Here is an 18,122-nt window from a genome sequence, read left to right on the forward strand (position 1 = left end):
AGGTGACCAACGCTTTTTCCCCTCCCTCCCCCCTCTGCAACCTGCTTAACTTATCCTGCAGCGGTCCGGAGGCAGGGAGAGCAGGTGGGATGCGCTGCTTCGTGCCGCTTGGGCAGGCGCTGCTTGCAGTGGTTGCTTGGAGATGATGTCATCTCCGAGCGCCACTGAAGCCATCCAATCAGGCTGCATGCGGCGTGACCCGAGTCATCGTGAGCCGCGCCGCGCCGTTTACATTGCAGGGTGACACGGGAACAACCCGCGCTCAACCCTGCAATGGAGCAGAGTCGGATCCCCGGGTCTCTGGACCCGACTAAATTCCCGTGATTGTGCACGCTCACATGCATCAACCCGGGATATTTCAGTCGATGTTAAAGGGGTATAACTAATCACACCCTGTTCCTATGTAAACTGGCATGAAACAATTCTGGTGAAGTTATTCTCCATGGCATAAAATACACTATAGCACAATAAATTCCTTCTCCATACTTGAAAATATTGCATATGATCACAAATGACCATCAGGGAACAGCCCAATATTCTGCATTGAGGCTCTAATTTCTCAACTGCAATTCAAAAATCATTTAGAGGTTAGTTTAAAAAAACTAATTATTCTATGAATCTGTAAAACAATCCTCATCTCTTGCTTTTTGTTTGAAATAATATGGCTAAACTCCCAGAACGGCGACAGAAGTTGTTATTGTTATATTTTCCTACTTTTGTTTGCCTTATTTCTGTTCGAACAAAGTCACAAAATTATCTTCTCGAAAAAATATCCTGCCTACGGCAAAATGAAATGCATCACCAAAGTAAATGTTTTATTCATCTACCACTTGCAATACATTTCATTATGGCAATTCATAAGTGCGGGAAAATTACTTTAGCCTGAAAATGACACTGCAAATGTGAGGTTAGAAGTTTATAGCTACAGATTATTTGAGTCGAATACTGTAAAAATATCAGAAATCTCTTCTCTTTGCATTGTGAAAATATTATATTTACATGTGAATAACTAAGCTCAACATTCAGGACAGTCAAGATGTCCCGTGTGACCATATTCTTTCCTATCTAATCTATTAGGTTTAAAGTGTCTTGTATATCATATGAAAGTCTACTGAAAATAAAAGTGTATTTATAAACATGCATCAAGTCATGAGTTTTGCTTTAATATTCTATCATAGTGGTACTGCTGTTCCTTTTTGCAGAACTCCTGTTTATTTCTTTATATCCAATACAAACCATGCAAATTGATAGTTATATATAAAAGTTAGCTTTCTGAACATTTGTAACACTCATAAATATGTGTGTAGAATTGCATATATACAGTATACAGCAGTGGTTCCCAAACTGTGCATTGTGGCACCCTGGGGTGCCTCGGTATACTAGCAGGGTTGCCTTAGGTTTGCGGTCCAGCACCAAATCAAATTATTTCTTGTCAATGTAATGTAAATATGATGACAATCAAAAGCACAAAACCTGTCCACCACCACATAACTGACCATAAGGATGACAGGAGCACAGTGTACTTCACTTTACTACATTTTTTTTCTGAATAACAAACTTAAACTTAGGGGTGCCGTGAAAACAATGCTTATATTCTAGGTTGCCGTGATTCAAAAAAGTTTGGGAACCACTGGTATACAGTATGTTTTTACAGTGGTGTACAGTGGTGTATGTATAATCAATGGATAAAGGAGAGCCTAGACTGGGAAAATCCGTGGAGTGGGAAGCCATGATACTGCACTTTGAGGAATATTCACACTGCTGGATCATTTACAGTCCGACAGTTTTTAGAGTGGAGCCTCATGCACGCTGACTGTGAGTACTGTGGAGAGTTGAGATTTCAGACTGTCCTTTAACCATTAATTATACATGCACACTCCAAACTTTGGAAATAACTATTGGAGTATAGTGGAGGATTGGAAAATAAGGACTTCTAGCTGTTGAGTGTTCTATAAGCTGCAACATTTTGCTACATTTGTTGCTATCCATTAGTGATACAAAGTTTCTTATATAAAAACTATTACTTATCAGTATTGCTATATTTCAAAGACTCTATTGGACATCGGGATTCCACTCATATAGGCTGATTCCACTTTAAAAGATACCTGCCACAGGTTTATCTATAATTGCTGATTTTATCAGATGTATGTGCTTTCTTTTATATTGTTGTTATACTTATGTATTTATAACCCCACTCCCGGGAGTTTTAAAATTGTTGAGTGTATATTATTTTTTAATATTTTTGATTAAAATAAACATTGATATACTTATCCTTGCTGTGAATGATATGCGTCACCTACTGTACTACTCTTGTTTTTTTTCCTAATTTACACAACCTCAGCCACTGAGCTGCACTTCATGTGACACCAAGAAGATTCAATTTCAATGTAAGTATGCTGGCTATGTGAACCTTGTTTTTTTTTATTTTATAAAAGTGCATATAAAACCTCATTGAAAAATGGCAAAGATGCCCACTGACTGAATCTTAGAGTAAAATATAGTAACTAAAAACATTGCTGTCTTAGATGACTACTGATACCTGAGGCCGAAAGTAAAATAAAAAATAAAATAAAAGACAGCATATACAGATGCGCCTAGTTACGTTGTGGCTGGTCGCGCCACAAATGTGCCCACACATCACGCCATGTGATTCCCTGCACACGCTACGCTATGGCGCACATTGCGATTGCACCATGCATTCCTATTGGTGTATGTCTCGCGATATGCGTGGTGCAATTTGCCACACCAGCGGCAACGAGGGTAGATCTGTAGTTTAGCATACTCATTAAAAGTAAAAAATAATTAATATCTATACCAGCATAGAACTACCAAATGTATTCTGTGAAAGTAGGCACAATAGGCCTGATTCTGTCTGTAGAGCAAAATAAAAAGCATTTTAAATGGTGCAAATACATTTTGTTTGCTTTTTTGCATGCAGGGCAAATACTGTCTGCTTTAACATGCAGCCCCAAAACACTATAGTTTTATTTTTCACTGCAATTAAGATTTGAGTTTTTGGACACACCACTCTCATATCCGCACACTCTTTATCTTCCCCACTTGCTGTGTAACAAGGTTTTACTAAGGTGCAAGGGCCTGATTCATTATGGATCACAATATAGCATACGCATGCAGTTCAGTGCGATAGTATGCTAATCAATAGCAATCGCAATGCCGCCGCAGCACTACAGAAAGACGCCCACTTTATCTTACATGCACATCCATAATGGTTAGCAAGACTGCAAAAACATTGGTACAATCAAGTACAATCGGACCCATATTCACAGTTAAGGCAGGTCATAACTCACTCAGGAATTGCTTACTTCAGTGCATGCTATGAGGCCTCAGGCTGTATCGCAGTGGCTAATTTATGCACACCCATGCAACAGTATTAAAACGCACTGGCATGCCTGCGTTTCCCCGACCACCCCCATCACCGTCCACAAACTGTGCTTCCTGTCAAATTAATCAGCGAGCGGTCTACATAGCCTCTGTGATCACAGTCCCGATCGCAATGACTGGTTCACGCACACACACACTGCGATGCATATGTATGTGCAAAACGCAACAATTGGCTGATTGCGTGCATATAAGCAACTTCCATCCAAGCTGAATCAGACCCAAAGTCACTTGCTTTTATGTATGGCTTAGCTCCCAACTCAGAAAAAGCTCAAATATCTGCATATAAAACCTCAGATGTGAACAAAGTAACATAGAATAATATTAGTGGCAATCTGTACGGAATACTTTTGTGGACTACATAATTAGAAATTCACTCTTGTTAAGATGTACAGTATATCTTTAGTGGTGCCAGAGTGACTCAGGGTATAAAGAATGTGCTAGTCATTATTACAGGTGTGTGCAGACCCCCATGTTTTGGTTTTGGTTGTGACTAATCATAGTATTTTGGTTTTGGCAAAACCACCCTCAAGTGTTTTGTTCTGGTTCAGATTTGTTTTAGGATTTCTTTAAAAATCCATAAAAACAGCTAAAATCATTTAATTTTGACCTGTTTTGTTCCTTTAGTTATCTTAACATAAATAACCAAGACTGGACTGCCCACCTTGAACCTCTGGTAAATGCCAAAAGGGCCGATGGACAGATGGGACGTTCCTGGGTCAAATCCCGGCTAAGGCGCTCCACCTCCTGGCACTCTGCTCGGCTGGGGATACGGGGATGTGCCGCGAGGCCAGGCCCCCCGTGACTTGTGGCACTCCCAACGGCTCATGCGCAGGTGGACTGCCAGTGCTCCTCAGCAGCCCCAGTCCTTTTCTGTCAATACCATTAACTTTTGGTATTTTTTGGGTCAATTTTAACAACTTCTTAGCACCTGAAATCATGAGGGCGGGACTTCAATGTAAAACAAGCAAGATCCATTTTTTTTAAATCCAAATTCTAAATTGCAAGAAAACTCGAGTCAGGACTCTGTTCTACTCAGAACCCTAAAGTGATTCCAAACTGGTACTCAATTTGCTTCAGAACCCATAAGTTCAAGTGTGTTCAGTTTTAACAAAACAGATCAGCTCATCTCTAAAAGTTATCTCAGTGTTATTTGTTTATAGCCATTGGTTTTCAGCAAAAAGAAAGTGAATTTGAAAGACAAAAACATAAAAATAAAAACTCTCACTATATGTCAAGAGTAGTGGGTTCCAATTACAACAGCTCTAGGTGATCCAGCATGCTAACAGCAAACAGCAGGTTCCCATTGTCACAGCACTCCGGACAGGGCCGTAACTAGGGTAGTGTGACCTGTGCCATGGCACAGGGCACTGCGGGATAGGGGGCATTGATATTTTGCATGTCAATTTTCCTGTTTATCATTTTTACTTGTAGTTTCCTCTTTTTTATCCCAAGCATCTCCTGGCTGCCCCAGGAGTACCCCTATCACTTCCCTGGCCCTTCCCCATGAAGCCATGGCCCTTTTTCAGGTGCACTCTCTTATGTCCACTATTTAAAAAATGGAGGGGTGGTGCCAATGCTCTCTCACAGGGTACTAAAAAGTCTAGTTATGGCTCTGGTGCTGGATCCCGCCATCTACTTTCTAGGTCCAGCAATGCTGGTGTCCTACAAGGCAGCGGGTGGGAGGTCCTTGGTGCCTGTTACTATGATGTCTGGCTGGCTCTCTGCCTTTGAAGCTGCTTTGGGCATGCTGCAGTGCATCCTCAGTGGCTTGTCCCTCACTTCCGGGTAGTGGCTGAGACTCCCATAGGGCCGTGTGGGCCATTTTACAGCAGTCTTAACGGGCCAGGCGCACCATAGGTGAAGTCACATGGGTGCCAAATTCAAAGTCTCCTCCTATATAAGGAGGTTCCTGGGGGCACTTATTTGCCAGAGTATAGGCTCCCAAACCTTACACCAGCACTCTCACCTGTGATTACTTCTGCTAATTCCTGAAATTGGCTTTGTGACCTGATTCCATCTCCTCTCTGGTACTGCATTTGGTATTCCGATTTGACTTTTGGCTTTCCTCTGTGACCTGCATATTTCTATTCCCTGGTACCATCTAGTCCGTTTGGTTCAGACCCGGCTTGTCGACTTCTTTGTACGTCTTCCTCGAACTCCACTCCTATCCCAAGTACACCAGCACCTGTATTAGGCGAACATGGCTGAGGGTCTTGACCTGCGTGTCGGATGCATGCTAAGTCTAAACCTCCTTGTGGGTGTCCTTGGTGTATACTGCCTGCACATTAGACTTTGCTCCTCAGTACTACTGTAGGTCTCACCAATCCTGAAATATGGATGGGCATCCACTATCTATCAATGAGCAGTGACACCCATTTGTATTCCATATGGTCAGCACAATGTTCAGCAGGAGTTGTTTGCCCAATATGCTCAACAGTATAAAAACCTGTGTCCACAAAGCCTTGACATGTTTCTCTGCATTCTAGGGCAGTTAACTAGCCATTACTTGTGCAGCTGCATGCATCAACACTAGAGATGTGTGGTTTGCTTCTCCAGAAATCCAAATCCACCCGAATTTTGTGAATCTGGGTAAATCAGAGTTGCAGTTCTAATCTCCTGAGGAGATTTGAGGAAATCCGGGTTGCGGTTCTGATTTTTTTGCGGTTCTGAATTCAGATTTGAAATCCTAATTTCAGGTTTTGGAATGCATAAATTACATGATTTTAGCTGTTTTTAAAACTTTTTAGCTATTTTTTATTTAGAAAATCCAGATCCAAAACACTTGAGGGTGGTTTGCAAAACCAAATCCAGATCCAAAACCTTGAAGGAGATACAGATCCAAAACCAAAACCAAAACACGGGCTTCGGCGCACATCCCTAATCAACACAGGTCCTTATAAGAGGTTTTAGTAAGGTTCATTAATCAGAACAATAGTAAAATTTAAGTTTAAAAATAAAACAAAATATGTAGGTATGAAAAAAAAGCCACATTCTTAAACGTACTTTATTGTTTTTTTCTTTACCAGCATAATTTGAAACAGACAAAAGCTTTGTTGACAGAGGGATTGACAGAGTGTAGCAGCTGTAGTAGAACATTATGCAAGTAAAAACGGTGGCCTGGGAATTTATCGCATTATTCAACACCCAGATAGATATCTGCAACATGATCAGTTTCTTGACTCCTCCTATAGAACAGGAGTCATGATTTGGATTATTGGACCATGAATTATCAGGAAAAAGGCTTTGGGGTATATTTATCAAAATTCGATTTTACTTTCATTTTGATGTGTGATTTAGCTCACCACAAACCGAATCAAATCGAAAGTTCAAATCCCTCTTTAAAATCCTAATTTACTAATATTCGATTTTAGAAGCATTTTCTAAATCGAATCCGATTTGGTTCGGTTTTGAACAGTGATTTGCTGTTCGATTTGGCATGTTCATGTACAAATTGAAAGGGAAATCCCACTTCAAAACAAACTGCAAATCTCTGACTGAATAGAACTGCTTCATGCTTTCACTTTCAGCATGAGCAGTTTGTTTTCACACAGATACAAGCATACATCAGGGAAATGCATGCATGTATCTCACTATTTAGAAAAAAATTATGTCCTGGTTCTGGAATTACAGGGGAAAAATTGTGTAGGGTCCCCCTGTAATCTCCAGAACCAGCACCGGATGCTTTCTAGCAGGGGGCTGATGCCACAGCCAGGGGAGCCTTATCACCTGGCCCCCTAGCTGCAGCATTATCCCTGACCCCTAGTCACCCCAGGCCAGGTATTCCTGGGGAGTTGGGGACCCCTCCAATAAATGGGACCCACTCTCCAGGACACCCCTAGCCTAGGCTGATAGCCCGGGGCTGTCCCTACCACCCCTGGGTGGTGGGTTGATAGTATAAGTGTAGTGCATCTGAAAAAGTATTAATATTGTCTTTTGCTGTGGAACTGCAGGTTCCAGCAAGCCTCTTACACATGCTGGTACTTGGAGAACCACAATTACCGGCATTCGGGGCATTACGTGCGCGCTGGTACCTGCAGTTCTACTGCAAAAGCAATATTAAAAAAAAAAACACAGGACATACACAGTTTAAGTTTATTAAACACACATGCACTCACACATGTACACATACTCACCTATGTATACCTGTAGCATCAGTCCCCTTATCCAGTAGATTATCCATAGAGTACCTGTGGAATAAAAAACATACTCACCTTCTCCTATGCGTGGCTCAGTCCTCTTCATTCCAAAGTAGGCATCCATGGTCTTCTTAAAGTAAAAAATGAATAAAACTGAGCCACGCAACAGATAACAACCACAGTGGTTGTTATCTCCTGAATGAAGCACTCAGACATGACTTCTGCCTTTGTAGAGCCATATCTTAGCGTTTGATGGCTGAGAGAGGTCAGTCCCCACATCTCTCAGCAAATGAACGGCTCCCTCCATTGAAGTCAATGGAGAGCAGCAGGGTAACTAAAGTTTATTTAATGTGTGGGCCAGTTTTATTTGTTTATTTATTTTAAGAAGACCATGGATGCCTACAGGGACAAGTGGACCACTCCAGCTAAAGTAGTTGAGTATGTGAGAGTGTGTATGTGTGTATTAAAACTTTAATTTCATGGTGTGTGTGTCTTGTGTTTTTTTTAAACATTTCTTTACAGGTGAACTACAAAAACCAGTGGGCACTTAATGCCCCGCATGCTGGTACTTGCGATTCCCCAAGTACCAGCATGCGGGGAGGCTTGCTGGGACCTGCAGTTCTAATGTAAAGACAATGTTTTTAATATTTTTTTACACTACACCTACACTATCAACCCACCACCCAGGGGTGACGGGGATTGCCCTGGGCTATCAGCTTAGGCAAGGGGTGCCCTGGAGAGGGAGACCACTTTATTGGGGAGGTCCCCAACTCTCTTGGGATCCATGACCTGGGCTAACTAGTGGTCAGGGCTAATGCTGCAGCTGGGGGGCCTGGTGATAGGGCTCCCCTGGCTGTGGCATCAGCCCCCTGCTAGGAAAGGTCCGATGCTTGTTCTGGAGATTACAGGGGGACCTTACTCAATTTTTCCCCTGTAATTCCAGAACCAGGACTGAATCAGAGCCCAGCACTGATTGTGCTCAGTACAGTGGAACCCTACACAATTTATTACCTGTACTTACACAACCAGGACTGGCTATGAAAAGACCGGGGCTGGTTCTGTTTTAGGGGGGGACCCCACGTAAATTTTTTTCTAAATTTTACCCTTTCTTAGCTTTTTACAGTAAGAGATATACATGCATCTCACTGATATCTGCATGTGTCTGTGTCAATCCGATCTACTCAAATTGAAATCATGAAGCAGGTCTATTCATTTGGGGATTTGAAGTTCGATTTGAAGTTCAATTTTGTGTTCGATTTCAAATCAAATGAAAGTAAATAAGGGATTTGCGTGTTAGTTTATGTAAAAGTACTGATGTTTTTCCGTTGTTCGATTTGAGTTCAATTTGAGTAAAATGTGGTTTTAAATTCGATTTTCCATTCGATTTGGCCTTTAGTAAATACCCAAATGCAAAATTGAATGCAAATCGAATGCCAAATCACTCAAAAAACAAAATCAAACTTTACTAAATTTACCCCCTTTGTCTTTTATGAATTGAGAAATAATTGTGCAGATTGGTCTGCCCTATGGTATATAAAAAGCAAGAGTTGCTTTAATTATGGGTTGGTTTATATTATCCTGATTATTCAGTTTTAAATGTTGGAAGGTATGAATTAGGTACTTATCTTACAATCCTTCTTTATGCTAAGTGAAATAAAGCAGGGATAGCATAACTTCATATTTTCTCCGCTCACCTTTTAAATCAACATGATCAAAAATCCTGTAGGAATATAATTATTGTAGGGATTTGTCTTTAACTATTTTAAAATTGTCTACATAAAGTTTTGCCAGGAGATAGCTATGATCACACAACTACATTTTGCCTTTTGACTCCTCACCAGTTTCCACGGATGATATAGCATTTAGACTCGTACTAAATGCTAGAGAAGTCCATCAACCCTGCTAGATATAGTTGTATTCATCAAGCTTGACAGTGACCAAATGAACCCAATTCATAATGATGAAAATGAAAGACGGCAGTCACTACTTTCTAGCATTTTATTAATTTGATGGAAAGTGACAAGGTCTTGCAAATGCTTGTCCAGCTTGGAGATAAATCCGTATTTATCACCAAACACAGTTGGAGAGTGGATCATATCTAGTTGTCTTTTAATAATTTTAATTTTCCAATCTATTTTATTGTTAACCCTATTCTTAAAAGAAAGACCTGTAGTGTATTGTCCTATTACTCACATTGTGTCAGATTTGATGAGCTAAATAAAACATAATTGTTTTACCATGGTAGTGTTTTATACTAATTTTCATCACTCACAAAACAATTCAGAGCTGATTAAAAGTATCATGCAAGTAAGATGTGAAGGAGAGCAATAAAATAATCAATACGAAAATAATGAAATTAAGTTTAGCAATATAAAGCTTATATAAAGCTCATATTGATAAATGGAAGTTATTAAGGCACTTGTCCAGTGATATGGAAGATAATGCAATTACTGAGAAAGTGCAGAAAGTAAAATCAGTTATTAATACTTGGTGCCAAGATCCCAGAGAATATATTTTAACTCTTCTTTTTCTTTACAGCAGCACTAGTAAATAGAGGCAGACATTTTGTTGTTACTGATTTATCAATGTCTTTTTTATATATTTACATGTAATATTTAATGTAACACTAGTTATATGAGAGACTACAGCACCAAGTAACTAAAAGAACACTTTGCTTTCTAAAAATATATATATAAAATCAATATTCAAAACTCATATAAAATCACAGGGAGATAAATATAATGCACCAAAGATAAAAGCACTCCCTAATGGTATAGGTGTCAGCTCTACAGCAATGTAATAACAATGGTGATTTGTTGAAAAATTAAAATGGAGAAAGTGAAGCTGATAAAAAAGTGACCAATGTGCTAATAAATACTTTGATACAGTGCTAAATGAGCCATTAGAATAAATAAATAAATAAATAATGTGCAAATGTGCAAGACTGAGATAATATGTGCAATAAACGCAAATAAATATATAAATATGATTTCAAAGTGTTATAAAGTGCATATAATATTATATGAATGACAAATATAAATATAATTAAAAAAGGTAATTTATTACAAATAACAGCTGACCCTAACACATAGGGCAGTATAACACTTAATTTAATCTAAAATAGAGAAATGCAAAGAAAAATTAAAAAGGGTAGGGATAAGGAATGAAGGGCTTATCTGGATCACAAATAGGCAAGTTCATGTAAGGCTGGAACCAGGATCTCCAACGCATTTCGTCCATATGGTGGACTTCTTCAATATATATATATATATATATATATATATATATATATCTCAACAGTCCTCTGGGTTCCAGTGGCAGAAGAAAAGGGTGGTACTCCTCTGGTGATTTTAAGATACTGAAGTGTATTTAGAGGTCATCATGCAATCTTGGATGCTTTATCATGTCCTCTCATCATGAGAGATAATAGAAAAACCATACCTTGTAAACCAAAAGACCCACTCACCACACCAATTGAAACTTTCTGTCCAGACACAGTCAATATCATCAAAAGTGTGCCCACCTTTGGCTATCATCATCCTGGACAGCAAACACTATGGGGTAAATTTACTAACAATCGTGTTGGTCCAAGATTTGAGTTATGGGAGTATTTTGTCATTTTTCCAAACACAGGAATTTCCAAATGGGGGTATTTTCTGACTCTTTAGAGGTGATCACATCTGATTTTGAAGTTAAAATGCACCAGAAAATACAACTATAAATGAATACACCATGATCTGAACACGGCAGTACTTTCCATAAACAGGAAAACAAAATAGGATTTTACCAAAAATCATGATTAGAATCATGGGTGTAATACAACCAAGCACAGTGTAAAAATTGAACTTACAAATAGACCCCCTCCTGAGCAGCATGTCTAGCAGAGACGTACACAGACCAGTGTGATCTGTGTCTGTTGCTGCCTTTTGTTGTAAAATAAATGGTTCATTTTTTAAAAATTAAGTGGATTCCCCCAAAAGCATTACAAGCTCGAGCTCCTGACTCAGTCCTGTTTCTAAAACTATGGGGAAAAAACATATAGGGTTCACCTGTATATTAGGAACCAGCACTGGGCTCCCAGAACCAGTCCTGGTTTTAAAAATAGGGGAAAAAAACGGCTTAGAGTTACCCCTATATTTATAACCAGCACAGGACTGAAATCTAGCCGGGGTGAAATGCCAAACCCAGGGGACCCTTTTCTCCAGGTCCCATGGCCAAAGCATTAACTGCTTGTTTGGGAGGGGAGCACAGGCAGGAAACATGGGAAGTAAACACAGGCAGGAATAATCACATACAACATCTGGAAACACGATCCTGACAAAAATGGGAGCTTGATTAATTCCCAAATTTATTTAAAAAACCCTCCCAATTCTGATTTTTCCTACTGTTGTTTATAATGTTATGATTTTGTTAAATAAATTGCATGACATGCTGCAAATGACATAACAGGAAGGAGGTGCCTAGATGGATAACATCCCTACTTTACTAACTTTGGCCTCACAAATGGTACAAATACTTTCGCAAATGTTTTGAGTATTTGAGTAAAAATAATACCACACCCAAGAGTTGGCTTTTCTGATCTTATGCCCAGGCATGTCAATGGCTTTCTTTTCATCATGAGCAAGAACTGCTGCTGCTGGTGTCTGATTTACACAAAAACACCCTCATCATCAACATCCTCATTAGAGTCAGATAGTACACAAATATCCCCCTCATCCTCCTGTTGCACTTCCACACTAACAACCTCAGTTTCTAATATGTCATCATCTTTACTTGTACTGCTCATCCCCACATTTGCAGAGGGTGCAGAAATTGTGCTAGGTGGCTTCTCTATGAGTACAATGCCAGACTCACACATAGCTAATGTGGACACCCCTAAACATTCCTCAGGGAATTGTGAACATACAGTTTGTACTTCAGAATTAGTATTATTCTTTTTTTGGGCACTGATTTGTCTATTTTAAAGGTGACACCTGTACTAGGCTTAGAGCAAGAAGGTGTTGCATCATCATCATCATCATATGAGGCTTACAGAGGAAGGTGCCTGACTGTGTTTGGCCCTGGCTTCCACAATAGGCATTTTTCTAGTGCATAAAACAGCAGTATCAACAGCAGGACCACCAGTGCAAACAAAGGCAGTGGCCTGAGCCTTTCCTTGCCACTGTGTGTAGTGTATGGCATGTTGTCAATTTTATGTTTTTTTGGCAGTAATTTTTCCCTTTCTTATTAGAGGAAATTTTTTTCTTTAATGTCATGAAATATTTTGATTTCAGGTGCCCTTTCTTAAACTTTGTGTCCCCTGGATTATTTTTTATTAGATATTGTAGAACTATCATGATTGTCAGCAGCCACAGCACTAGTACTAGATTGATTCTCCTGCTCTTCTATAATCTAATACTAATACATATTGACTCACGGCACTTCTAGTAATGGCCTGTGTAATGGCACCTACTGAACATTATTTTTTAGCACAATGCCCCTGCCTGAATGCAAACAAGTTTTATTAACTTTTTTGACAACACACTGCGACTCACAGAGCTGTTATTAATGGTGGCACACTTCTATCTAATGAACTTTATTATTTCACAGCACAATACCTAAATCAACACACAGGTCATTCTTCTAAAAAAATTTTTGCACACTGCTGCAACTCACTGTTTCTATTAATGGTGGCACACTGGCACCTTTAGAATGTTATTATTTTACAACACAATACCTTAACCTGAACAACACACTTGTTGTTTAATTTATCTCATTTTACACACTGCTGCAACTCACAACACTTCTAATTAATGGTGGAAAACTCGCACCTAATGAACAATATTATTTTACAACACAATGCCTGAACCTGAATAACACACATTTCATTTATACACACTGCTGCAACTCAACTATTTTTAACATGGAGCCTGCATTGAGCAACACAGTGCCTCAAAGTACTGCACCCCACAGCCCTTCATGGTCTTACACAGCCCCAGCAGTTGTGCTATAGTAGTGCTGCACCCCACAGCCCTTCACTGACAGTCTTATTGCTGCACCCCACAGCCCTTTGGTCTGACACAGCCATAGCAGTAGTGCTTGCACCCAACAGCCCTTCACTGACACAGTGTTAGTGCTGCAGCCAACGGACCTTCATAAGTCTGAAACAGCCACAGCATTAGTGCCACAGTAGTGCTTGCATCCAACAGCCCTTCAATGACACAGTCTTAGTTCTGCAGCCCACACCCCACACCCTAACCCTCTGGCTTCCTGTGTGAAATAGGGACTTTTATCGAATCCAAAACATGCAAGATCCAATACTGGGAAGCTGACATTTTGCCTCATTTTGGGATCTGAAGTTGGTGTTGGTATGCAATTTTTGTCATAAAGATCACTAAGATATAGTGTTGAGGCAGTCTATCCATTTCATTTCTAGGTGTAAAATAAGTCCAGCCTGCTCACTGCCTCTAATAAAAGGTGGTAGATGATTGATTATTTTGTATTGCAAGGTGACCATAGTGTGTTTTACCTCTTCAAAATGTCAAACCACACCTTTCTGCCTTCTCATCTACCAGGGCAGCTCATATGGCCAAACTATGTAAGGCCATACATTCTTTAAACTTGTGGGTTCACTGTCCTACATAATAGTTTCCACACAGGTAAATAATGATGCAAACAACATATTTCCTGGAGAAGGTCAAAATATGGTGGATGGTAAAGCATTTACTCATAGGATCTAGATATCTGCTTGTAATACAGTTTGGACATTTACAACAGCATTTAAAGAATTTGTTTGATAAATCACCTTCTCTTTCTTCAAAGGTCACGTATTCAATTGCTTTGAAAGTCAAATGTCATTTCTTCCAGATTTGAATCATGATGGGATAAGAAGTGTTTGAGAAGACATGCATTTCCTCCATGTTTTTAATGTTCCGTATGTGTTCTTGGATATTTTATAATGTTTTTCTCTTAGGATGAAGATATTTACATATATTACATTGTTCACATTTATAGCAGCCAAGACATCTAATTATATTACTTTCCCACAGTTTCTGGATACTTCCTAGCATGCTGGGAGCCAATAAAGCCTTAAGATTGTTTGATTTTTTTTTTAAAGTCATAAGAGGTTTTGGGCGAGGCAAATTTTAAGAATTGGATCCATCTTAAGTATGTTCCAGTGTTTGGAAAGTGTGTTCATGTACATGTATATGTTCATGTACATTGTAAGTGGTAGTCAACAATGTTCATGTCTTATTTCCTTTTTTCCTGGTACTGTAATATGTCAAATCTTTCCAAGTTTTTAATTCTGTTTGATGCTTCCACTAATACATTTGATGGATATTTTTTATCAATAAATCTGTCGATATATATATTCACTTGTTCTTCACAGGTTTTATTCTCAGTACAGTTATGGTTTATTCTTTAAAACTGTGAATATGGTTTGTTATTTTTCAATTTTCTCAGAGGACCACTTTAATAGTAACTGTATCAACCTGTTTAATGAAGTTTTTAGTTTTAGTTTTGCACTTCTTAATGTGAGATCCAGAAACTCAGTGATATGCTTGCTTCTATTGGATGTGAACTTTAAAATGTTGTTGGCAGAAATATAAGTTAAAAATAAGTTAAAATCTTCATCAGACTCTTCCCATATTACTAAAATATCATCAAAATATTTTTAATACAGTTTTATATTATTTGTAAAAGGGTTGTGGTTATATTTAAAATTCCTCTCCCAACTCCCCATAAATAGGTTAGCAAAGCTGGGGGCAAATGTTGTCCCCATAGCTATTCCACATATCTGTTTGTAAAAAGTGTCCAAAAATGTAATATAATTAAGGTACAATATGAAGTTATTAAGTCACAAGTAAAAGTTCTATGGTCTTCGCTAATTGATGGGTCCTTTTGTAAAAAATCTCTGCATGCATCAATTTCCTTTGAATGCACAATGCAGGTTTATAATGACTACATATCAATCAAGGGGATGAAGTCCACCTGGAAAAAATGTGTTGGAACTTCCTAGACTGCTTTGCCTAATAACATCTAAATATATAAATCTCCTGTTCTAGATATGTTTTATTGGGTCATTTTTGTTTTTGAACATTTAATAAATGACTGTTATATTTCTTTACATAGTCACACTGACTTTTTTGAAGTTTGGACACCAGAGGTAGCTCCATTTCCCTTTCCATGCTATTATTTGTTTCAAAAGCAACTAACCACTGCTTATTTTCTTAGGGGAGAGCTAATAAGGGAGTGTCAATATTTTATGTGATTGTGGACATTAAGTGTTAAAAGACTATTCACTACTGGCGCTGTTTGCATATATATATATATATATATATATATATGGTGTATATCATAAAATGAAAAGAAGACAAGGCACATCCACATGAGTATAAAACAACAATCACTTTTACTAAGTGTAATAAGCTCACACACATCAAAATAAACAGTGGCCGGCTCACACTCAACACTCCGGGGCCTACGGATAGCACCCAGGGTGATGGATATCCACGTTATACAAATTGGCAATCCTGTCCATTTCTCCTTGCAATAAACAGCTTGGGACTCAGCTCGTGACAACACCACGTCCAATGTCAGACACCGAACCATGCCCAACTAGTTTCGTCAGCCAAGGACTTCAATCCACACACATACATACATACAAGCAAACCCACATACATTCATACACACATATTGTACATAGAGACACAAATCCTTGGCTGAGAGTAGACTGGCAGCCACTGTGTATAAGCACTGAGCGTGCATCTGCGGCTGCTCATGTGCAGCAGCTTTCCCCAGTCATTCTGTGTGCAAAGTGCTCTCTGGATCAGAGCTCTCTATAGCTGCAGCTCTGCTATAATAGTCCATAACTTTTAGATTTCAATTTTATCAAATCCTTCTTATATGTATACAGGGCCACCATCAGGAATCATGGGTCCCAGTACAAGTGCATATTGCAGGCCCTCTCCCCCAAGGTCTGTAGCGTGAAAAAGTGTAATTAGAGTGCTGAGTGAAATAACAAATGAGAATTGTACTTACCTGCCATTCCTTAGACTCAATTATGTGGCATTAAATATGGTTGTGCTTACCTTTATCCACACCACTTCTGATTGTCAGCCAGCAGCCATGGTTCATTGTATAACATTTAAAAGATAAGGATGGAAAGTTATAAAATGGGGAGAAGGGGAAGATGAGGAGGGAGAAAGGTGTGGCATAAGATGGAAGTGAATGGTTCTAACATATAGGAGAAGAAGGTTGGGGAACAGATGGGATGGGGATAAACGTAAGATAATGTGACAAAGAGGAAAAGAAAGTGACAGGGGTCAGAGCCACACATGTGGAGTGGATGAGGGCACTCATGAGGAGGGGAGGAGTGGCATAGACACACATGGGAAGTGAAGTGTTAGGCATAGACATGCATGGTGGGTAGAAGGGGTAGAGGGATACATGGGAAGTAAGAGAGAGGCACTCATGGGGAGGCAAGTATTCAGAGGTGCTCATGGAGAGGGTAGGATTCAGAAGCACTCATAGGGAGGGATTGCAGAGGCAATCATGGAGGGGAGAGGGGCAGAAGCACTCATGTGGAGTAAGGGTGGGGTCACTGGTACACATGGAAAGTGAAGGAGAGGCAGTGGAACACGGAGTTTGTAGTGGGAGGTAGAGGCACTTAAATGGAGGGGAGGTGGGTCAGAGGTACTCATTTAGGTGTGAGTCAGAATCACCCATGTGTAGTGGAGGGGGAGCAGAGGCACAAATACTAAGCTACATAGTGTAGAGACAAATAAAGATGGGGAGAGACAGGGGCAGGCATCAAGGTGGTAATGAGGGAACATAGAGCTGCAGACATAGGGGTTGATATCCCTGTACTACTGTACTTACTAAGCTGTGCTGTGTGCCTGCTCCTAACATCCAGTCTCCAGCATCGATCAAAGGTTTGCTGGGAATCTAGCATCTGACAGTGCTAGCTCATGTGCTGCTAGTGTTTGCTGCAGAGCTAATTAATGTTTGACTTATCACACACAGCTTAGCTGTGTGATGAGTCCTTCATATACTGTAACTCTCCAGCCAGTGCTAGCGGCCTGCACGGTCCTGTGTGAGAATAAAAGGTTTAACAATTAACTCCTTGGCTTTATGGCCCAGTACAGGAGTGGCTGTACCCCTCTGATGATGGCCCTGTATATATCACAATGTTTGTATCTTAGGAAGCCATTCCTACTTACTGTCATCCTCTAAAGTAGTTTTGAGTTCCATTTCAAAGAGTCACTTTTTTATTAAGTGTAGTTAATTCCCATCCTGCCTCCCAAATCTCTAACAACATTAAAGCAATTGCACATTTATTAATATGGCTATCCAGCACCTGCAAAATTGTATCTGCATATAGTGGGCATATTTTGAATGCAGAACCCTCTTGAGATTATTTTCAGTCTGACAGAGTGGACCAGGAACCTGGAGGATTGATGTTTGAAAAAAAAAAAATGAAAAAACAGCAGCTATATTCATCTACAATGTATCACTTAGATAAATATGATGTAGCATGTTCTTAACCCCAAGGAAAACAAATACACAATAGATACAATACAATAAATCCTCTTATACAAATCA

Source organism: Taudactylus pleione, unplaced genomic scaffold (genome assembly GCF_031769625.1).
Source record: "Taudactylus pleione unplaced genomic scaffold, aTauple2 ptg000296l, whole genome shotgun sequence".
NCBI classification, from domain to species: Eukaryota; Metazoa; Chordata; class Amphibia; order Anura; family Myobatrachidae; genus Taudactylus; species Taudactylus pleione.